Consider the following 23,792-nt stretch of genomic DNA (forward strand, 5'->3'; position numbering starts at 1 on the left):
CAAACAGAGCTGGCATGCAGGAGCTCGGCCAGCCTTCTCGACCAGTTCAAAATCTGTCTCCCGCTACCTCATCCGCCAGGATCTGAACACTGCTAGAACACAGCTGAGAAACAGCTCACTTTTATTTTGACAGATAGTGCCATTTTACAGGATTACCCTTGATGCTTGGATTGCAGAGGTGGCTTCCAAAGTTTTAGCCATACCTCTGCCAGGGTCACCCCCATATGTCAGCTGAATCCCATCCGTGAGGGCTGACAGAGTCTCCCATGCCTCCCTCCCACCTGCAGCCAGATGGAGGTTCGGTCAGTGTGGGAAGTTGCCTTTCACACAAATGTTAGCTCACTTATTTGTTTGTAAACGTTAGTTATTTGTAAAGGTTACTTAACATAGGGAGCATTAGCAGAATACAACAGCCTTAAATTTCAGTGTTCAAAAGGCAGGAATTGTTGCTGACACCTACAACCAACTAAGTCATATCAACATTCACACAAAACCCAAACCTTTTCAGAGGCTCGGAAATGTGTGGGGAGTTTTCTACATGATGTCTTTTCTCCCCAAATGGTTCATGACTCCTGTCAACAAATTGTCCAACAGTGGTGCCATGCACAGCCAGCAACCATGGCAAGAGCTAGCACCTCTCGGCCATCTCCCCTCTCCTTATCCCACATCTATCTTCAGCCCACACGTCGTCATCCAGCAGCCCACATGTCTGGCCAGCTCCACTGGAAACTGCCTCTTAACCATCCCCATCCCCACAACCCGATGCCCAGCAACATTCCTGCCCTAGTCTCTAAATACAATGCTTACTCAAGCGTGTTGACATCAGATCTAATTATTGACTTTAAAGAGAACATTGAGAAGGGTTTCCTTCACTTCCTCTTCTGCTGCTGAATAGAAACAAGCCCTGACTTCTATCCTTTAATTAGCATGAATAATGGCAAACTTCACATTGGATGAAACTCCAGGTTGTCTCCCAAAGTCAGGCCTAAATCCAAACCAAATAGTCCTAAACATTTCTGGAGGCTGTCCTCAGATCCAGGAGGGATGATTTCACATCTACCCTAAACTAATTCTGCACACGAGACTGCTAAGCTATTTTCTTCTCTTTATCCTACCTTTTTTTCCTCAGACTTCACTCCATTACAGAGGCACCCTTCCTATGACCAGAATTGCAGGATTACCTTGTTGTCTCATTTGGGGCTTGTCAGAAATAAATCACTGAAGTGTGAGTACTTACAAAAACCAGATTTTCTTTTTCAAACCTACATGTCTTTTTAAGATAGCTGGAAATAATTTGCTCCTGCCCTTGCTTTGTGGTTGCATGCATCTTTCTTTTGTCATTCCCCACGCACTTTTCACTTTAGCAAGCTAAGAAAAGAGTCTCATATGCAAAAGATCCAAATCTGTGCTACAGAAGAGCTATGAGAGCATTTCAAACAAAGAGAACGTGGCAGCAGAAAAATATATTGAGCTCTTCCACAACTCCCCAGCTATCCAACTGGATGCTACAGGGACAGAATTAGCATGGTCTTTCACAGCACCCCTGCCTGTATAAAAAAAACATCTGAGAATTAAGAAACCCTTCCAGTGTTTCATTTATCCTTCTGCTTAAGGAAACAAAAGCTTCCCTGGCAGTCTGTCTGACCTGGCCAGTATCTACTATGTTAGCTAAAGAATAAAATACAACACTGGAACAAAGCTGGTGCGTGCAGCTGGTCCTCCAGGGGCCAGTGCTCCTGCTGCTGAGGTGAGAACAAATGGAGGCGATCAGATCTCCCGTTTTCATGGCAGTTGCCCTGCGTAGGCTGCTCTTATCATAGTCATCATGCAGCAAGGGGAATGCTGTTCATCACAACAACCAGCTTTCCCCACCGCTGGTATCTCTCATCTCTACCTGCTTTGATATCACATACTTTGTTATTTGCAGATGAGCAGTCAGGTCAGTCAGGATCTACGTGAACACAAAGTGCTATTCACTGGCCACACTTAAAAAAAAAAAAAAAAAAAAAAAAAAAAGATGTTTTCTGGAGGCTGAGCTCATTTCCAACATTGTAATTTCATAGAGGTGAATCTTCCACTAACCTGGTTGGCTGACACAAATTGTTACATGGAACAACAGGAGGCTTGGCAGCACTGCTCCAGCATACAAATGAATGTAACAGACGGAGAGCATTAAACTCACCTAAAGATAAAATTATGATCTTCAGTCATTGAGAAAGATGATAACTTAACCACAGGATGTATCGCAATTAGCTTCCTCAGCAGCCTACAGAAGCAATATATACAAATTACAAGATAATCTTCCGCAATTTGAAACCATTTAGGATCTTTAGCATCATATACTTGGATCAATTTAAATCTTAAAGTTGCTATCATCTTTCCTTCTTACTCAGAGATAAACATCTCCTCATTTTCTAGTGAAACAGAGTAGATGCATTTTATTTTTTTTTTAATCTGGCCTTACTGTACCATTCCTTTATTTTAAGCTAGAAGGTTGAACAGGACTGTGGTTGGAAAGAACCAGCAGTGCTGGCCAAGTCAATATCTGTATTAGATTGCCCCCAGCGGCAAGGAACTGTAAAAGAATTTTGCATAGAGAGGGAAATGAAAAATTCCAATTGAGAAATAGGTCTGCTGGTGGGAAAAAAAAAAAATAATGCTGCATGTAGAAATCTTTAAGCTTTCATCCATTTCTAGGAAACTGGAATGGGAGGAGCAACCCTGAAGACATCTGCACTGTGGGGATATAGGGAAACTACTGCAGTACAAGCAGAGTTTTGGCAAATTAAAGCTTGTCAGAATCACAGCAAACTTCCCGTTGATCCAGGTCCACTTATACTTTCACTACGGTTCTGGGCTTTTTTCTGATGTTCTTCTTTGGATATATGTTTTAAAAATAGCTCAAGAACTTGAGGTGCTTCACTCTCTGCACAGCCTCAGAGTAGCCAAGATACTTCTTTCTATGGCCTTCTTCCTCCTCCCGCCTTGTTTTCGACTTAGCTTGGCAAAGCTGGACAAACTCCGGGACATAAAAATTCCCTTAACTGTGAGTAAGCCTTCTTTATTATGTCTTCCTTTGCAAAATGGCTTGTTTGATTAATGCCTGTTTGAGAATGGAAAATTCTCTCTTCTCCTTTGCTCTCTCCGGCAATTGTTTTGTGTTTCAGCGTCTGCTTTGGCAAGGGGAAAAAGCTGGACTCTGGGTTAAATCACGACCCCTTTCTGGGATCTAAGGGACTTTTGTTGTTCATTTCCACAGCACCAAGATTTGACCCTTATTCTTAAGCTGAAGTCTCTGACAGTGACCTACCACACCATTTTCAGTCTCTGGAGCAATTGAACAAGTCCAAAGTTGCTATTTAAAATACCAGTGATTTTTCAAAAGCCTGTTTAATTCATTAGGCTTTATCCAATCCTCTCAGTCTGGTCCAGACGAATCCAGCAAGCTGCGTTCTCTCATGCTCCCTTGTCCTCTAAGTGGCAGTACTTCTAACTTTGCTTATAGCAAGAATTTAACCCAAACCAAGTTTAAAAAATAAAAACCCTTCCCTGTTGAAATCCAAGGCTGATATGTGCACACGCGATGACTTCAGAGCGACTGAATCTTTGCTATAGAAAAATGGTTATTTAAAACTCCTGAACAGGAGACTAATACTTTTTACAGGTTAGTTGTACTTGAGTTTATGGAAACAAATAACAGACCAGCAAACATTTATGTACTTGGCAGTTGTGGGTAGCTGTCTGGACTCACAGCCAATGAAATTAAACATTTGAGAGATTGTGATTCATGATATAATCTGATTATGAAGGTAATTACACCTCTTGTCATTGTTGACAATGTATGATTATAGAGACAAAAATCTTGGTTCTGCTAGCTGTATTTCAAGGGAGGGTATAGACAGAGGGAAGAGAGAGAGAAAAACAAAAGAAATGAAAACAACCTCGCTCTCATTTTATAAAACACTACCTGAGTTCAGAAAAAGAAGAAAAATAATAACACCCAACAAGAACATTGAAGTTTTTTTTAAATGCTAGCATTTACATTTTGGTAAAAGGCTATTTTCAATATATATTTTAAATAAACATGTAAAGGCAAATTTGAAATTTCCAGAAAACTAGAGTAGAAAACAAATTTGAAAGAAAATCCTGAATATAACACATGGTTCCAACTTTACAAGCAAAGTAATATATTCTAGTACATCCCACAGAGGCTTCTCTAAGACAAAAGCACATTTTTTTTGAGAACTGCAGGTCAGAAGCAAGGACTGGATTCATTAACCCATGTGATTTGCAGTCTCTTAGTTCCATATGTACAGTAGCAAATATAGAGCTAAAACTGTAAGCCTTTCATATTTTCCCTGGTGTTGCTTAATCTGTATGCTCATCCTGTACTTGCTGATTTTAAACTTCTCATTGCAATGAAGATTAAGTTAATTTCTCAAGTTATTACCCCATAAAATCCTGCGTGCTCAGAACTATCTTTTTTATAACAAATTAAAAAAAAATCCCTATTACTATAGGATATATTTCCTGAACACTAATTGAATTTTAGATATTTTTCTGATGACAATAAACCCCAAAGTTTAAGGAGCTGTTTTCCTGTGAAACCAATTTGTGCATAACTAATTTTTCTTAAGATCATAAGTTACCACGTTAACTGGAAAATTTTAGTGACCTTACTGAAAAGGAAATTTTGATTAGTTGTGCGACTGCAGAGAAAGAGGGAAAGCCAGACGTAATGAGGGAAAACAAAAAAGTAAAGTTTATAGCAGGCAAAAAATCTCAGAATTTTAGCAGAGGAAAAGAGACTTGTGATTTTTGAGCTTTTGATTGGCAAACTTTGCTACAAAAAGAAGGACAGAGAAGTCCTAGAAATTGCTCTAGAGAGAAATATCCTTTCATGACGTTGGAACTAATATTCTACACTGGTCCCAAAGACCCTGTGGGTCATGCTACAAAGCCTCCCTATTTACCCTGTAAGACTTGCAGGTGTGGAAGGATCTCTGGCAAGAAATAAGGATCGTGGAATGGCTTGCTTTCACCTTTGGTTAAGTACTTATGATTTTATACAGAGCAGTAGTTCTTTGTTTTCTTCACTGCTTCGTTTATCTAAAAGACACCTCGATCCTCAGCTTGGTCTCTATATGCCCTGTAAATGAAAAAGGCATTTCAATTCTCTGTATCACCAATAATTCCTTTTAGTCCATTGCGGATGGATGGCAGAGGTAGGAAAAAGCAAGAAGTCTAGATTATTCTCTTCTTGAAAATGGCATTTCCTCCATTTTTTATATAGAAACTGCTCTTAACATTTTTATTTCCAAAGCCACAGGTGAATCTAGCAGTTACAAAGAAGATAAAAATAGCACTTTGAAAAGGTATCCATGTTTCCTGAACAGAAACTAATCAGCCCTAATAAATTGTACTTGAACTTTAGAATTTTAAATGCAACTTTACACAGCCTCACAGAAAGCATAATTGAATCCAAGATCCACAGAGCAAAGAGGGGAAAAAACAGTGCATTTGTATTCTAACCCCTGTAAATATTTTACATCTGAAAACTGCTACTCTTTTAAGCCAGACTAATAGCTTTGGAAGTAGCATAGGTAGACTGTCCTTTAAGTTGTGTATCCTTTGTATTCGGTTCATTCATAAATTTGATGCAAATTTCAGAAGCTTTAAGGAAAAGAGAGCTGGAGGTTCTGTGGAAATGTAACGAAGTATGCTTATGATTATCAGTTTTTGGAAGAGTGAAGCTTATTGTAGGCACACATTAACCACTTTCATACATGTATGACATAGAAGCCTGACTTCAGTGCTGGAAGACAACTCGGTATTTTTTTCTAGGAATAATCTTACATCCTAACCATAGAAATGTGTGCTGCCCACAGCCGGGGACACATACAGCCCAGCAAATGCCATTCCCTTTCATGGTTGTAAACCAAAACAACAAATCATTTCAGTAAGACCATTTTCTGTTTTCTGCTTGTTCCTACAAATAAAAAAAGGCATGGGCCTATCCCACTGTCAAACAACAAGAAAATCATTTGGGAATTTAACAATAATTTAATTTGTATTAACCATGGCACAACATAAACATTTTCCTCAAAGCTGAAGCACAAATAGATTACACACATTTTCCATGTGCATTTTTTTGTGTGTGTCTGTGAGCTGCTGAGCCTGTTTTCATTAAAACAAAGAAAAAACCACTTCCTGTATGAATCAGAGTTTTGTATTCAAACTGCAGGATTCCTCGTTTAATGGTTTACTTGTTGATTGAATTAATAGGGATATTTAGGAAAGGTGGACCAAGTAGAAAAGCAGAGAGTAAGAAGACAGGGAATACGATGAAAACAGAAACAGGGAAAAATAAATAAAATAAAATAGCAGCAGAGCAAGCAGAAATGACATGAGAATTTGTACACACACACACGCCGTCCCCATTTTCATCAATATGAGCTTGTGGCATGCTTCCCTGCCCTGTGAAGTAAACACAAATTTTGAAGCAGAGCTATGAGAACAACCTTGCGTAAAACTAGTGTCAGAAAAAGAAGAAAAATCAAAGTGCACGAGCTTCAGCTGTGGTGGCTGGCCTTGGGGCTGTCAGTGTACCTCATCCAAGAACCTGCCTTAGAGAATCCAGGTGCTCACTTAGCACGTGCTTGCAGCTTTTGTTGTTGTTGTTGTTGTTTGTTTTTGTCAGTGAGCTACGTGGTGGGCAGCCTCTTAGGAAGATGGCAGGATGGGTGGCAAAGTGGGCAGAAAGGCAGGTGCCACAGAACAGGCCACCTGCTGTAGCTGGGTCGCCAGGACCAACACGGATCCCCATCAGACCCTGACAGACCTGTGGGACCCTTGAGAAAGACAGCAGGAGCTTACAGACTGCAGATCTGGCCCAAGGACCATGTCTCTGGTATCCCTATGTAGGGAGCTGAAGGGCTGAATGGCAGCTCTAGACTCATCCCAAAGCTACTGGGAGCTCCACACCACAAGACCTCACTTGGTGTCCGAGGTTTGCTGGACACCCAGGAGGTTAAGTAGCTTTTGAAAATGAGACCACAGTACATCAGCTAGCCAGGATTTTTTTAACAGATAATCTTTTTCTTGGTCTTACATGGGGACTTTGTACGATTATTTCCTCTCAATGTTTCTCCCCTTTCAAAAGAAATCTTCATACTGACTCAAATTTACTAGGATCTGAACTCACCACTGTTTTCTGCCAAGGAAGCAGAATCTTTCAGCTTCCCGTGCACAGGAACACAGAGAAGTTAAAATTAGCCACAAGAAGTATATTGCTCCCTGAATACAAGGGAAAGGTATTGCAATTAAATGGACAAAGGAAATTAGTTAAAACCATTGAATCTGCAAGCAACAGGTTTAATCAGAGTGGTTTTTGGCTTGCAGAGATACCGCCATGCACACAAATGCCACACAAACAATGAAATGCGTACATTTGGGTTTTGCTTGATGAAATAAGAATCACTGCAGGGTCACAGCAGATAGCACTTTTACTAAATTCAGCATCTTATAACCGTGTTGAGATGCTTATCTGGCCATGGACCACAGAGCACGTGGCAACGCAGAGCACTTTTGCTGTCTTTTATTGCTTCTGTTTCTGATGGTAGCGTAACCACTTCGGCTGTCAGCACCAGTTAGTACCTGTAACATTTCAGAGGTCATGGGAGGAGCTGAGGATTTTCCACCAACTCAGGTTTTAGCTCTTTTCCTACAGTGTGGCAGACTCTAGCAAATGTTGTAAGAGGAAAAGCAGGTAGAGAAGAAAATACTCCCATTGCTTTCTTCAGTCAAATGCTCGCCATACTAACCATGAGACATGGCTGCTGTCAGGCCCCACTACATGCCCAGCTCTGTTTCTGCTTCCCGTTTCCAGAAGGTGGCTCCAAGCCAGTGGAGTGACCTGGGTGTGCATCCAGGTTTTTTACCAAACTGGACTGGGGTCTGCCTCCATAAAATCGGACAAGTATGAGCTGTCTCCTTCCATCTCTCTGTGCTGATTCAACTCAGTAACCTGGCAGAAAACAAGCCCAGCTAAATGGAAGAGGTTGGGGATGATGGGGATTGGAGCTCACAGAAAAGGAGTGCAGCTGGGGCAGGGGTGATGGAAAGTAACAGACGGAAGGCAGGGAATGAGAGGGACATCCCCTGGTGCAGACAGCACACTGTTAAACTTACTCCGATGCTTCAAGAACCGTACTGCTGGAGTATGCAAAATCCTAGGCTTTCTGTCTCTCAGTACCTATTTTAAAAACACAAAATTATTTAGAACCCTGAGCAGAAGCAGAATCTGTCTGGACCAATAAGTGTTTTTTCTCTTCCTTGCAGAGAAATAGCTCCACAAGCAGCAGATCCCATGAGCACCTGTCTTGGGGTTTTGTTCTGGCATAGATGCTCTGATGTGTAATAAGCACCAAGTTCTGGGTCCTGCAGCCTGCAAACCTAAGCAGTTCCTCACTCCTTCCCAGCCACCTCCTTCTGAGAACTTCACAGACACCTAATACAACCCAGGCCAGTGTCAAATTTGGTTGAAACAGACCACGCGTTCATAAAAGACTGGTTGCATCATGTGGGAGGAGAGATTAATAATTAATACAGTCTGTTCTAATGCATAATGACTCCTTTCTTTCATTAGGAAGCCTGCCTAACAGATAAACACACTTCAGCTCTGTTAAGAACCAACAGCCCAACTTTTGCTCCTGGTTATACAGCTGTAAACCCAGAATTGCTCTGATTCATCAGCTAGCTTTGGTGGCGATGGAGGATAATGCAGTGTCCAACCAGGCTGGCACAAACGTCGCCTGACTCCTGCGGTTCTGTCAGGTAACTGCACGTTTCTGTGGAATGACGGGGACAGCAGAGATCTTTGAACAACTCCATGCTTGTGTTTGGCAAATTAAAACATCAGGTTAGAATTCAGAGAACTGTGTGTTATAATTTTCCCTTTTTAGTAGCACACGAGAAATAAGAACATTTAAACACGTTCTGGAAAAACCTGCACTCCGTTGCCTGAGGTACAGTATTTTCACAGAACATTGCTAATCCAACAAACTTCACAAAAACAAGTAAAATGAGCTTCCTTTGTTACTTGTTACATTTCTTTTATTATAATTTAGCAGCAAATCTGGGTTCACTTTTTCTATCATTGTTTTATGCTCACTTCTGTATTCTATTGCATTATAACAGATTAATTTTAGTTTTCTTTCTAGCCACTTTGCATGCCCTGATGAAGTAACAAGGCTCCATTTTATTTAAAAATAGAGAAGCCTCAAATCTTCCATAAATTTTCCATTCATGCTACAGTTTCTTAAAAAAAAATCCTAACAAGATTAATATTTGGACTTCGACTAGCTGGCAAAGCAACCTTCTCAGCAAGTGACAACACTTTTTTAGATAGTCTTCACCTTTTTTTTTTTTTTTTTTTAACACTTTATACCCCTTCATTGCTTCAAGCCCCATCTCATTTAATCTAGCTAACTAGTTGAACTCCTTCTGTCCATCTGTCCTTCATTAGGTGGAGTGATGGGCTTTTGTGTCACCAGCTGGAAGCTGGCAGTGAAGCCCTCCTCCCTGAAAGGTCCCACCGTGTTGTCCCAGTTGCTAGACTAGGCTCTACTGGGCCCAGTGGGGGAAGCAGTAGAGTGAAATGGCTGTAATTGTTGGCCCAAGGAGAACAGGCATCGGGTCCCCTCCATGTAAAATCATGCAATCCACCAGTCCTACCTCCTAGCTGCAGGCTAGAGAAAGGACAGCTTTTATCTGCTGTTTCATTCAAATTCTTCCAATTGCAAGCATGTGGTTGTGCAAGACACAACAGGGCCATGCCACTGCCTCGTTCTACTCTGATAAAAACAACAAACACAATTAGAAACAAATGTATTCTTATGCAGGATCACTTCAAAACCTATATACACGGATCATAAGTGTTCCCCCATGGACTCAGCTTCATTTTCTGCAGCACGTACAGCAGGATACTTTTTCCCATGGTAATTGACATTTTGCACTAGCCTGGTTCCAATGAAAATCAATCTGATTCCTTCCTAATAACAACAGAGAGTCATCTTGGATGACAGATTTTAGCCACTAATTTAATTGATCATGCTGATACAGATTTGGGGAAATATTATTCTAGCATAGCAACACAAATCCAATCAGAAGAGCTGACCCAGAGAAAGGTGAGCAGCTCTCCTAAAAACGTGGTTTTAAAACATTCAAGCACTGTGAAAGTTATTTTGATACAGAGCAAGGAAAGAAAATCGTAAGAATGATTCAGTAAGCCTGGAAAACGCAGCAGCCAGGTTCTGCTGCCATTCCTGAAACAGATTAGCTCATTTTCCTGTTAACGGTAGCACTGAAAACTTCTTGCCCTAGGGCAGCAATGGCAGTAATTCCCCAGCACTCTGTTCATGGATCACTGTCAGCTTTTTGAACGCACTGCGGGCTATCCCAATGCCTTAAAACATTAACCTTTTAAGGCAGCATGGCTTTGCAGGACCTGGGGAGCACAGCTGAGAACCAGTGCTCTTGATAATGCGACTTCAACAGATCCCACATGGGCTAATGACAGGGCTGCCTAAATCCAAGGTCAAGTTGTTCTGCTGACTACAATTTTGGATTTGATTTCTACAGCCGGGGCTTGTGGAAGTGTGACAAATCTGGTACCTCCTCACTTAGAGGTCACTTACATACCAAACCACTAACTTCTGCTGTAATGCCTCAGATCTGCCTCGTCAGCTCAAACTGGAGTGCCCAGCCTTAGCAGTATCAGCCTTGAGGAAAGCGTCCAGCCTTGCCCTGGGCGCTCTCCCGGAGTCGGATTGCACAGTAACGAGGAATTCCTGGCACCGCGGCACAGTAAACAGTTCTCCCATGTCCAGGATATAACACCAGAACAGATGATAATAAATAAGCCACTTCAACAGGGCTGTGAAAAATGATCCGTGACATATCTGTAGAGAAGCAAATGTCATCTCCGAGCAGGCTTGTCTGGATGCCTACAGGAGAGCGCACCAACTGTCTGGCTCAAATTCACAGCCCACTACTAGCGCGGCGCTGTGAGCATATTGGTGACTGACTAATCCCGCACAGCGGTTCTCTACCTACCGAGTGCTCTTTCAAGCTATTAGCGTCACAGCATATCAAATGGTCTGTCACAAACCTGTTTATCACTCCTTTCCCAAACTCAGGCAGGTATCCAGCAGCAGCTGCTCAGCACGGATACATGCACACGCAAATGCTACCTCTCTGGTAGGCTGGACCGCTGCATGTCGTTCAGGGCAGAATTACAGCCCCCGTGTCTTCGGAAATCAGCACGGTCATGTGGGATTAGAAGTGCAGCTCCTTACATTGAAAGCCTCTCTTCGTGTGGCACTTGAAGAGCTATTCAGAAAAGCTACCTTCAGCCTAGTGAGAACGCAGCTTTTTCTACAGTCAGCGGAGAAGCAGCTCCGGTGGAGAACAAGGTGATCCAGAGGAGAAGCCTGGTTGAACTCTTCGGGTGGGCCTCCGGAGCTCCCTCTCCCTTTGTCCACTGCTCTCTGGGGAGCCTTTGCAAATACTCCCTCCTTTTATGCTGCCAACACCTAAAGCTTCATGATGAGTCTCATAGTATTCAGTGTTTGTCTTGAAGACCCTTTTTCTCAAGTCATTTAGTTCTATAGTAATCTAAGCTTTTACTGAAGAAAACATGCATTAGAGCTTTGCTGTGGTAGAGAAAATTAGAAAGTGAAAAGCCTAAGGATTAAAAAAAAAAAAAAAAAAAAAAAAAAAAAAGGTAAGGTGAGGAGGGCACAAATACATCAAAAGACAAATAAAATTAAGCCAGAAATTACTGTATTTTTTTTTCTCCAAACCAGACTCATGACATTTCAGGACCTGACTCACAAATGCTTGACACTAGCAGTACTCAGCTCTGCCTTATTGCAGCAGTCTAGGAAGTTGCCTGAAATTTGCAAAAGGAATACCTGCATTTGCCTTGTGTACTGCTCCAAGGATACTTGATAATGTGTTCAGTGCTTGGTTTTCTCAAATTCCCATGCATATTAGAATTCCATACCATTAGTCATTTTAAGACAAAATCAGCTTTTTACAGTAGATTTTGTTTTCACAGTTTAACCCTTTTTACTATTGGCACACAAGAATTGTAGTAAATTTTCCAATAACATCCAGAGCTCTAAGGAAAAAGGCCTTCCAAAAGGTATGTTATAAAAATCTGTTAAGCCTCAAAAAATATCAAATCACAATGACAATTTCAGAAGTCATTTCAATATCTTTTTTAAGATCATATCTAAATGCTTGGATGTTGTTCAGAGATAGCAGCTGTCTTAAGTACACACTGCCATTGTTAGCTGATGATTTTCCCACAATGAAGTCAATATTTTAGGTCAGTTACTTTTCTCCTTCACCTGGATAATTTTGGTGGGGTTCCTCTTCTATTTTAGTTATGATCGTAAGATAAAAGTAGGGAAGCTGTTCCATCAGGTTAGAATAATCCACTTTTCCAAAGGAACTGATGACACAATCTGAAATTTACCTTAAACAGCCCAAATTTGAGGTGATGGGACTTGAGTTTGTTAGATCTCTTCAACTGCCTAAGACTGGACATTTACAAATTAAGGCACATAACAAGTTATCAAACTCTCTGATAAGAAGGAACAAATGGAATTTGTGTTTAATTCATGGAAGAAACTCCACAAGATCCCCCATACTACACACTGGCACTCAACCAGTAGCAGTAACTTGTGCAGCAGCTAGATAGGTCTCCAGCTCAGGATCTGCAGATAAGGAATTGGCCCTCCAGGGAATGACACATTGTGACCGCACCTATACAGCAGGCTGGAGCCAGAAAAGTCCTAGATGCTGTCAGCTGCAATCATCTCTTTGTCTGGTAGAGCTCCAAATTGCAACTTTGAGAGTTTTCTAGGTTTTTGTACCAATAGAGGGGAACAAAAGGATAATCAGTGCATACAGCCGTGACCTGTTTTCCTGACCCTGTGAGCCATGCACCCTAACTGTAGCACAGCAAAGGGCCCCAAGATGTGGACCACAGGGTGCAAAGAAGAGAAGAAGAGGCTGGAACAGCAGCTCTCTTTTGCCCTGTGTTCTTCACATATATATGGACTGTAGGAGACTATTACCCATACTATTAGATGTCTCTATTAGGAAAATTCTCAATTTCCATTCACTCTAAATGTTTTTATATTAAACTATTGAATTTTCCCTTAGCCTCAACCTCTGATCCATGCTAAACATGGCTTTTCTTTTTTCTTTTTCGCTCTAAGATCTAAGCAGAGAATTGATGTAATCATCTATCAACTATTGAAGCTGTATACAGGGACATGTTGTTTTCTGTTCCTTTTTTTACATATATTATGGTGAAGAGCATTCTTTATTTACCCTTGAAAGGAAGACAAAGAGTCTCCCTAAGGGAAGAAAGAAATTCCTAATATGAAAATAAAGTACTGGAGAAGACAGTTCTGACACATTTATAAAGAGATAGATGGATATGGCATATTAGAAACGGTGGAAAAATGCTTTTTCCTTGGTATCCATCCTTTGATCTTGTTGTACTACCTGAACCCTACTGTAATCTGCTTGTGATGTGTAACAGCTTCCTACAAGCACAGGTGCATGTAGGCACTTATGTGCACTCCGCAGCAAGACCTTCCCAGCTGACACATAAGTTGTTTATCCATATCCATAACCTAAATTGATATTTTCCATACCACTGCTTAATATACAAATCTGATACATACATACGCACACACACAGAGATAAAAAATAATTGCTAAATACTTGGTCTACTTATCCAAAGTGAACTCCGGGATGCTAGAGCTGTAGGACTGCCTTTATCCACGCTAAAGATGCTGGAAGGTTAAAGCGTGCACATTCCACATCAAACAGCCCACCTACTGAAGAAAATATGGTAGCTCCATACATGTGGGGACATGAGTTTCAAGTCCAGGCTATAAACCTAATGCAGACATCCCCCAGAGATCAGTCACTAGCTGGCTCTCAGGGTGGAATTTGGTTGCAGATTAAGCAACTTAATATGCAGTAATTATCTGAATTCCTATAATGGAATTATAGGAATAATGGCCATGGGAAACACACTCCAGATAGTTGGTGATGCTTATAGAACTATTTGGCTGATGTCTAAGACATGTCTACCGCAAGGTAAATTAAAGTACTTAGTTCCAACATCTGTGTGGATTGGACTTTCATTGACTACAGTGGGAATCTCAATGAGAACATGACTCCATGCTTCTAAGAATTTACACTTAATGCTTGTCTCCAGAAACCTCATTTAGGAGTTTTAATCTGGGGCACAATTCCATTCTAAATGGTAATATATGAGGAACCCTGCATGGAAGATGACTTGCTGAACCAGAGGCTGTGTCAGGATTACAAGACCATTAACATTTGGATGTGCACAGGGAACGAAACCTCAGACTCATCAGTGAATGACATGCTGCAGATGTTGGCTGCACCAGTCCAAGAAGAGTAAATGTGAAAGTTGCTCACTGCTGGACTGGACCTTCCAGAAGACTCTAAGAGGCACCCATGTGAGTAAGTAAAGCAGAGTTCCTCGATATTTCCTTAGTTGCTGTGTTTGGCTGAGCTAGCTAGTAGACTGAAAATCTGATCAGAAAAACAGCTACCAGTGACATAGGGACTGCTTCAAGTGCACGTTTTGGGAATACGACACTTGCTGCTCAGGTCCAGTAAAAGACCTCACTGAATTTCTGGACACAGCCTCAAGGACAACATCGCTTTTACCTTCATGTGTACACCTCAGAATGGTATCACATGAGACAGGGCTTGGCAGTTGAGCAGCACAGTGTGTTTGGGCCTGTGATAAGTGTACACAGCAGCTCTGCACCTTGCTTACCATTGCAGCAAGATCTTCTGCAGTGGTCATGACTGGAGGTCCCTGCTGCTGAGCAGTGCTTCAATAACCGCAGTCCCACCAAAGCACCAGGACCAGTTCTCAGAGCAGTCCAGGGATAACTACATCTAGAAACCTACATGTAAAGAGTAGAAGATATATTTGAATTAACTAGTCCCACCTATACCCTTCCCTGCCAGTACCCTTCTTGCAAAAGAAAATAGCATCAGTCTATGGTAATCACAACAACACCCACATCCTTATTAGCATAAGAAGAAAAAAAAAAAAAAAAAAAGTGGATGCCCTTCAAGGTGCCCTTGTTAAGTCTTCTGCACGTTTCTTGCTGCTCCCCTAGCCATAACAGGCCAGAGTCAACCTATTTCCTTGCCCGATAATGCTACTGCAGACTCCACAGCCACTGCCTGCAAGAGCCTTTCTCCCTTAAACAACACAGAGCCAGACGGCAACAGTTCGATTCACAGAGCAAAAGAGAAAAATCTTCTCAGGATTGGAGGCTCCTAGGTGAGCAACTACAACAACTGATCCAAATGTTTCCCTTGCATCATGCGATCAGTGAGAATGTGTGTTTTCATTTGCATTTTCACCCTTTGGTTTTCTGCATCTGGTAAATACTGGCAAAGTAAATGTTAAGATGTCAGCTCTCTCTTCTAGAAATGACTGACAGCCCCTAAGTGCTCTGGGCTTTTTATAACCAATGTGACTGACAGCTTTTAAGTGGAAGCAGTTCATGCAACTTTCAAATGTTAGTTGTCTGCACGAATAACGTGGAATATTGGCTTTTCTTGTATCTACCTAATGGTATTTCCTTCTGCGTCGGCAGAAGCTCGAAACCTTAAGTTGTTACAGGGAAAAAAAGTCTGTGTTCTCAGCTCTGCACATTTCTAAAGCTCTCAGGCTAACAAAAGGAAAAGTAAACTCATGCCTATATTTTAAGTTCTCGCATTTCAAAGCAGCGTAGCAGCAAGTCATTTTTCTTCACATCAGGCTTGGCTAAGAGATGGCATTGGCTTGTACAGTAACATTTCTACTTAATCATTTTCAAGCAGCCTGCACCAAAAACTTTCAAGAAATCCAAAAGTATTATTATCCCATTAATGCACCCAATGAAGGCAGTTGGCAACCATGGTACTGAGTCCAGTATCTCTCTAACTGACATTCTAACAATTAAGGCAAACAGATGCCCTAAATATTATACATAACATTGAAGGTAAATACCAGAAATGCACATGCTACTTCACAAATAAAGGAGGAAAAATTAGCAGTGTCATCTACAGGTTTGCATTTCATATCCAAGTACAGGTGAAAGACAAAACAGTGCAGTTAGTGCACCAACAACTGGTAATTTAGGTGCATTTATTTTAAATTGCAACAGATGAGGAATTTAAGTGCTGTTAATATGCACGTTTCAACAGGGTTGGTAAGAGTATTTCAACTTGTAACAATTTTTCCAGCATACTACAGGAAAAAAGTCAGCCTGCTTTCCCTAGAAAATTCAAGGTCCTTTTGCACCTGGCCTCTGTGACAGAGATCAGGTGAAGGAGCCCTCCTTTGACTCTTCCATGTCTCAGCACCGCTAACAACCATTCTCCAAAAGAAAATGCCCATGCACTGCCCAACAGCAAGGGACAGACAGACTGAGCATCCAGGGCACGAACCAGCCAGCCAGACTAAAAATGTGCAGACGCAAAAAATACCAGATATACAGTATGACAGAAACACAGACCTACTCTTCGGTTCCCCAAGATTTTCTCTTTGTTGAGCTGGATGTGAGCCTAGAAACAACCTTGGGTGCTCAGGGAGGCAAAGCTCTAGAGTCACTGAAGATGACTGGTGGGGCACAATCAAGGTTTTACAATGCCATCACCATAAAAAGATCAGTGAGCAGTCATTAGGATATGGAACAGACCATTCAAAACTTGTAAGGAACGCATTCCTGTTAGCATAGGACCTTTGTTTGGTTCTCCATGAAAGAGAAACCAGTTCCACATTAAGTAATAATCCACCTCACTTTCTTGGATGCAATGCAAGTTTTTTGTATTTGCCTTTCCTTGTTCAGTTACATGACATCAACAACTCATGCTTTTTTTTTTTTTAAAGGAATTTAAGTGGTGATCATTTATTAACTGTACAACATAATCTACCTCAGAGAGTACTACAATTTCCTCTTCTTCTCAACTTCTCATTTTTCTCAACTTTAATGCAGTTCTGTAAGATTTTCCGCTCTCCAGAGGACAGACAATAATCAGGTTAGATTGGTATCTTTATAACACTGACCTTAAAGTTCACTTCATTTTCCCTCCCATCCTCCCCAGCCTTCTTTAAGTTCTTTCTGATCCACTTTCTACTGTTGAATGTCCCTAAAAAGAGAAACTGGAAGCAGATGTATCATTTTACCTCAAAATTTATCTGTGTGAAAAATAAATAAATCATTGCACATCAAATAAATAAAATTACTTTAATCTTTAGTTGTGAGTCCATTCATTTTTTTTCTTTTTATAAAGAAAAAATTTCATCTTGAAAATCATACCCTGAAAAAGATTAGAAAAGGGCCAGAATGCTAGTTTTGTGCCCTTCAAAGAAAATCAAATGAACTCATTTAATACTGCTGAGAGGAATACTTTTCCAAGTTTTGAAGATCGGTGCTTTATTTACACTATATTTGGGCACTCTAAAGAGTTAAAAATATTTTTTTTTATTTCCTTTGAGTAATTGATTTGAACACGTGCAGTTAACATTGATTAATCTAAGCCCCATTACCTCCTGAAAAAAGTTTTCTTTTTATGTGTGTATTTAAGGCTGTATTTATTATATCCCAAGGAGAGCTAGACAAAGCTCTACAGAAATACAAGTTGCTTTCCTGATTTTTCAAGACCTCGTTCTCCCCACAGATGAGCAGCAGTAAAAACAGGAAGAAATAGGTCTGCAGCAGACGGATTTAAAAAAAAAAAAATCATGAAAATTCTCACAAACAGCAGTTTCAAGTATCTACACTAAGCAACCTGAATTTACAATACTTTCAGTTTTAAATTCTTTCTTCCTCAAATCATTCCCTTTAGCACTAACATACACCACCTGCATTTTTAGAGGATAGAAACCATAATTAGGTTTGCACAGTATGCATTTGCTAACATAATGACATATTCATATATTTTACTTGCTATATTAGAAAAGATGTAGCTAGAGATGATTTATTACAGAACATTCCACTTGGCATCTGTTGGACACATTGGATACTGCCAAGTTTAGCTACACTGGAGTTTTCCCTGATTCCAACTTCTGTTCTAAGAGAATATTAGTAAAGCGAGGATTATAAAGTTTGTGATGGGCATATGATGATTACAATGCAATCAGCAAGTAAGATGCTATTCTGAGACTGCTTCACTATCTGCAAATACAATTCTCAAAGAAGCCCCAGGAAATATGTCATGTGAAAAAGAAAATATAAAGACAGTTCGAGATTTTCACAGACTTCTTACTGTAGCAGAACTGTGATTACAGAAAAGCCATTGAGTGGCTCAGTATCAGAATACAAATTCCTGAGCCATAAGATGGGAGAATACGATACTTAGCAAGTTCAACATGCAGTTTCTGAAGTTGGGACTCTTGTCTGTTCCATCAGCACATAATGAAACAGCACAACAACTTTCTAGCTAAAGTGCTCAGTTAAAAAAAAACATGCAAAGTAGTATGGCATATATGAACAAATAGAAAGCTATCCCTGTGCTGTACTGGAGCCATGTGTTGCTGCTTAGGATGGTTCCTTAGGCTCCACAGTATGTGGCTTTGGAGGAACGTAGGTTTGACTAACAGGCATTTTTCAGGTTGCTTGAATTCTGGACAAAGCTTGTTACATTTTCATTTTGTTCTTTTTGTTTTTTTTTTTTCTTCCATGAATCCCTTTCATTCTTCAGACTGAGCTTTATGTGGTGCAACAAAGCAGGCAGATCAGACTAGTTCCATAAAGGCTGGTGACAACACTGCTTTCCTGCCTTACTGTGCCTTTTCACATGAAGATCTGTTGACTGTCATTTGGTATTGTTCATGGACAGTGACATTTCTGCACATTAGCAGGGTTACATAAAGGCTCTATGTCCTCCCTGGCTCAGCTAGGAATATGTTGGTGGGACTGGAATGAGTCGGCCTATTCTGAACTGTTCGGGGACTGTGGGATTATGTGAAGAATGTCTGCAGGGACTGAGAGACATAGTGCTTGCACAGGGAGTCAGGACTAACCTTTTTTTGGTGAATGCACTTCAGGTGCTGCAGTAATTTTATGTTGATATGGATGATCTGGAAAGTTCAGCAACAAACACTGGTAATCTATAACCTTAGCAGGGAAGATGATTCCTTTGCAGCCAGCTATGTTATGTAAAAGAAAGAGAGAATAAATATATAATTTAAGAAGGTATTAGAAAGCTAGGATTTCAAAACACTGATCATCAAAATGTTTCTGCTTCCCTATTCTCTTCTGTTTTACATATCCCAGATCTGTCATATCTGTGAAAAAGGGAATAAGCGTAGAATATTCCTGTCCTTTGGGAAAAATTGAGTTAGCGTAATGTAATATTCTCTAGCTAGCCGTCAACAGCTATAACAACTCCTTAGCTGTAACAGCTTCCTGATGTACTTTTTGAGGGACTCTCTCGAGCTGACATATGCTAATGATGATACCTATGCTGAGGGCCTCTAGAACTTAGGTTTTAAGTGGTAGATAACTTAAGCTCTGTTGCATTTTGACAGGTCCATGAATTATATGCAGTTAAACCCCAGTAACTGAATGCAGTGATTAATACAAGTCCAAGCTGTCTCTTTAGAGTTACATTTTCCTTACAGTGCATCTCTCCATTGAAGACAGTGTTGGATTTTTTTTTTCATTTTAAGGAAAATTCCTGGGGAGCTCTCCGTCTTCAGCTAGTGTGAACGAGACTGGTCACACACCTCTGAGCTACAGTTCAAGGAGGTGTGCAAAAGCCACAGAAGTACCACTGCATCCACTAACAGTCAACTCACATTCTCAAATCTGCCTTCAAAGCCATAAATGCTAGGAACAAGCTTTTATCCTTTTATTTATCCTGTTGCTAAAGCCATGGTGGTTTATCTAAGGACATGAAAAATACCTGGTTTGTTAGTTAGATCTGTGTTGCCAGAAGCGAGCTTACATTTTTCCTAGGTACCCAAATCTGGTCTAGCAGAAGACATCAGAGCCCCAAATCTTCTGAATTCTGACTAAAGGAATGGCCAGTACCAAGAAGGAGGCATATTTAAGCAGAGTACCAAAGCAGAGGAGTAAGAACAGAAACAGTAGGGTAGGACAAAGTTAACAGATCACATCTAGGACAGCAACAAAAGAATCACATGCTGTTCTGGATTAGCAGAAAGACCACAGTCTCACTAGTTACAAGGCTAAGGAAAGTTGGGTTCAGAACAAATGTGGTGAATTAGGTAACAGAAAATGGCTCTTTGGCCCGAGTATGGAAAGGAAGAAATGCTAAGTGAAAACGCCTTCTTTGGTTAGACGAACTCTAAACTTATGTTTAGAAACCAAGCAAAGGAAGCATTTTGGTCTCAGCTGAACACTGTGCCTGTGGGTAGGCCCATTTGTTTATTTTGCTGTGAGCCTTCCAACATCCCCTTTGCACAAATCATCTGGCCTTCAAACTCGGGCACTGTCCTCTCTTCAACCACGGCTCGCCGGCTCCTTCACAAAGCTCTAGGCCTATTATATTTCAGCTTACTTGTCATAAAGCCTAACGAGCTGTTTCAATAGCTTCCTCACACTTGAGAGTTAGTGAGCTTTTAATGCTTCCTCACCCTTACTTAAAAGGGACTGTTATTGGAAAACCTAATACATTCAATATGACAGGGCAGGGTTTACAAATCTACTTGTCTGGTTTCTATTGACATTTAAAAACAATGTTAGTGACAAAAATATAATTATTCCTAAATGATGGAAACAAGGAGCCAGGCGTACTGAATGAACTCTTTTTGAACCTCTATTCATTTCACTTCAGATCTTGGCAGAGGTTTTGCTGGTTTCTATTTTATCCCAACCAGTTTATCCATGTTCCAGACTCTGTATGTTCTGTGGCTGTAAAGCTTTCCTGTGGAATTCACCCACTGCCACAGAATCGTGCTGGAGAAACCCAGCATGCCTCTAAAAAAGTAAGGCAATTGTCTTGCTCTCACACGTACAGATAAAATTGAGAGCATGCACCGAGCATATGCTGACAGGGAGCTCTCTCCATCGCTTTTCAGGCTGCCTTAAATTGCAGTTCTGAAAGGTGTGAACTACCTCATTTATCTCAGTTGGGGCTGAAAGGATTCCCCTGTTCCAGTCTGTGGAATCTGCTGATTTGTACTGTGCCATGGAAATTCAGCATTTTTGCTTCTGAATTCCCTGCTTTATTGCAAGCTTGTACTTTACTTCCTTCCTCCTAGCTTTGCTGGAACACACCTAGAGCTGCATCTTCGTCTCCTAGTGCAACAGGCACAAACTGAAACATGAGAAACACCATTTAAATGTTAGAGAAAACTTTTTTTTTTTTTTTACTCTGAGGATGACAGTGGCACAAGTCACCCAGAGAGGCTGTAGAGTCCCTATCCTTGGAAAAACTCAGAACACGGTTAGACAAGGTTCTGGGCAATCTGCTCTGGGTAAGCCTGCTTTGAGCAGGAGGATGGACTAGATGATTTCCTGTGGTTTCCTCCCACCTCTGCCATTCTGTGACTGAATTTCTCCAAGGGAGGAGATGGCTGCTCTGTTGTAGCATTTGTTCTTCCTGCACGGTTCCATGGACACCTCCAACAAACACTTCGGGCCCCTAATTAATGCATACAGGTCAGGTTTGCAGGTGTCAGCTTACCAATTGATATATCGCCCTATTGCAGCTGGGGAATGATACAACAGCAAAGTCCTAAGAAACCTTTAAAAACACTCTCCTGTCTATATGGAAGCATGCTAACAGTTTATCCAGTCTACCTGGGTAAGAGTCAGAGAGCTGTCCTGATGAAAATCTTCCATCTCCACAGCCTGAAAGCATTTCACAGAGAGGAAAAAAGATAACGGAACAAAGTTGTGTTTTGGTGCAGAACGGCTCAATACAGAAAGATGAGAGGGTGCTAGCAGATTTCAGAGCAGCGATGCGTCGGTGAGGAATGTGTAGGTCTGCAGACAGCTACCTTGACTGGATTCATTTTGAGTTCTTCATACCTCGCAATAAGACAATTCTGAGACTTGGGTAATGACAACATAAGGCACCTCTGTCCATTTGCAACTCCACATCCATTCGTTCTACCACCGTTATGTTTTGCCTTATAGTCAGGTGGACAGACTATAGATGATTCGTGATGGACAGACTTAGCCACCTAAAATTTAGAAGCTTAGCATCAGCTATTCATCTGGGCTCCCCTTACAACAAATCAATGAAACAGACATCTCCTTGGAGCAAGACTTCACTTTCCAGGATAAGTATTTCAGAAAGGTAGAATAAACAGAGCTCTAAAGAGGGTTGTTCTCCACTGGTATTAAAGGAAACATAGACACACAACTTTTAGGTACCAATAATGATTAAAAGGCATTCTGGTAAGATTACAGGGTTTTTTGGAACAGCACTTCCTACAACAGGAACTCACCTTGTTAGTGTCTCCCCTTGCTGTCATGGTGTAAATGAGCATGTAGAGTCTTCTGTACCAACTGATGTTTTTATGCTACCACAACACTTTTCTTCTATCCTGAAACAATGCAAACTAAAGATCAGATCACCAATTAAATGCTTGAGTCTAAGAACAGTCCAAACAAATATTCTGATATCTGCTTTGGTTGTAAATGACAAAATGAAAGCAAAGGATGGTCACCACGTTTTCCACCATCATCTAAGAAAACGCAGGTACGGATCACAAAATACTTCAGAGTCACCATCACAACCTTCAAAGGGGACCATAGAAAATTCAAGATATGTTTCATTAGCAGCTGAAAGTGGAAAAAAAAAAAAAGTCATTAAGAAATAAAAGCTACCTGTGAGGTACTGTGACAGGAGAAGCTCCCAAATCGAACTAAATATGAAATTTGCTCGAAGAGTAGGACACCAGTAAGAGTCAGAAAGCTCTGGGGCTGATTTTGTCTCTTATGCACTGACGTGACTCCAGCAAATCTTTTATAACCTCTGTGCCTTTGTTTCCATGTCTGTAATTCAGGTTACAACCTGCAACATTTATTCCACAAAGATATAGTAAAGCTTAAATGTTTTTTGAGATTCAAGGAGAGGCTTGAGAATTACAATTATAAAAAGCATGCATACTTGGGAGATTATCTATAATGCCTCCAAACACTATTTCACCATCAGGAAGGACAGCCTCCAGGCACAAGCCCGTGTAGCTGAAGCTGAAGCAACGTGCCCACAAGCTCATGGCTTCGTGGAGCCTGGAACCTCTGGTTGTTTCCAGCAGCGCACACAGACTCCCTGCAGTACCGGGCTATTAATCAGTGCCTAAATGTGAAACAAAACAAAAAAAAAAACCACAAGTGTCCAGCCTTCACACAGCTGCAACTTCTTCCACCTAAACCCCAGAGGTCCAATAATCTTTTTGATCCGTAGGAACATGCGTTCCACGAGCAACTAACGCACAGAGGAATGAAGTGCAGTAGTACCCAACTGCCCACAAACACTCAGCCCATAGGAGGGCCAGGAATTCAGCCTTAAAGGACATAGCCTCACTGAGGAATTATGAAACACGAGCAAACCAGTCACCAAGAACACCAAAGATGAGGCAAGGAAACACATTTCACTGAAGGATTTTATGTTCCTACCAGTTTAACCCTCGTCTGCACACAAAGACAGTATGAACAACAAGGTACTTCAGCTACCCTAATAAA

General features: G+C 41.0%; 3 long non-coding RNA genes across 4 annotated transcripts; 2 read left to right on the plus strand and 1 right to left on the minus strand.

Moving 5' to 3' along the window:
- The first annotated feature begins 2,695 nt into the window (after nucleotides 1-2,695).
- Nucleotides 2,696-12,744, plus strand: LOC118161427. Its single transcript, XR_004748018.1, has 3 exons — nucleotides 2,696-3,046; nucleotides 8,648-8,835; nucleotides 11,868-12,744. It is a non-coding gene; the product is annotated as an uncharacterized LOC118161427 (long non-coding RNA).
- Nucleotides 12,745-14,374: 1,630 nt separating this feature from the next.
- On the plus strand, nucleotides 14,375-17,379 carry LOC118161430. Its single transcript, XR_004748022.1, has 3 exons — nucleotides 14,375-14,576; nucleotides 15,006-15,009; nucleotides 15,255-17,379. It is a non-coding gene; the product is annotated as an uncharacterized LOC118161430 (long non-coding RNA).
- On the minus strand, nucleotides 14,517-22,945 carry LOC118161429. Of its 2 annotated transcripts, XR_004748021.1 has the most exons (4): nucleotides 22,935-22,945; nucleotides 22,553-22,651; nucleotides 19,154-19,279; nucleotides 14,517-15,035 (listed from the first exon to the last, which is right to left on the minus strand). It is a non-coding gene; the product is annotated as an uncharacterized LOC118161429 (long non-coding RNA). The 2 variants fall into 2 exon arrangements; XR_004748020.1 differs by lacking the exon at nucleotides 22,935-22,945 and having other exon boundaries at nucleotides 22,553-22,819.
- Nucleotides 22,946-23,792: the final 847 nt, after the last annotated feature.

This window comes from Oxyura jamaicensis, chromosome 2 (assembly GCF_011077185.1).
Source record: "Oxyura jamaicensis isolate SHBP4307 breed ruddy duck chromosome 2, BPBGC_Ojam_1.0, whole genome shotgun sequence".
NCBI classification, from domain to species: Eukaryota; Metazoa; Chordata; class Aves; order Anseriformes; family Anatidae; genus Oxyura; species Oxyura jamaicensis.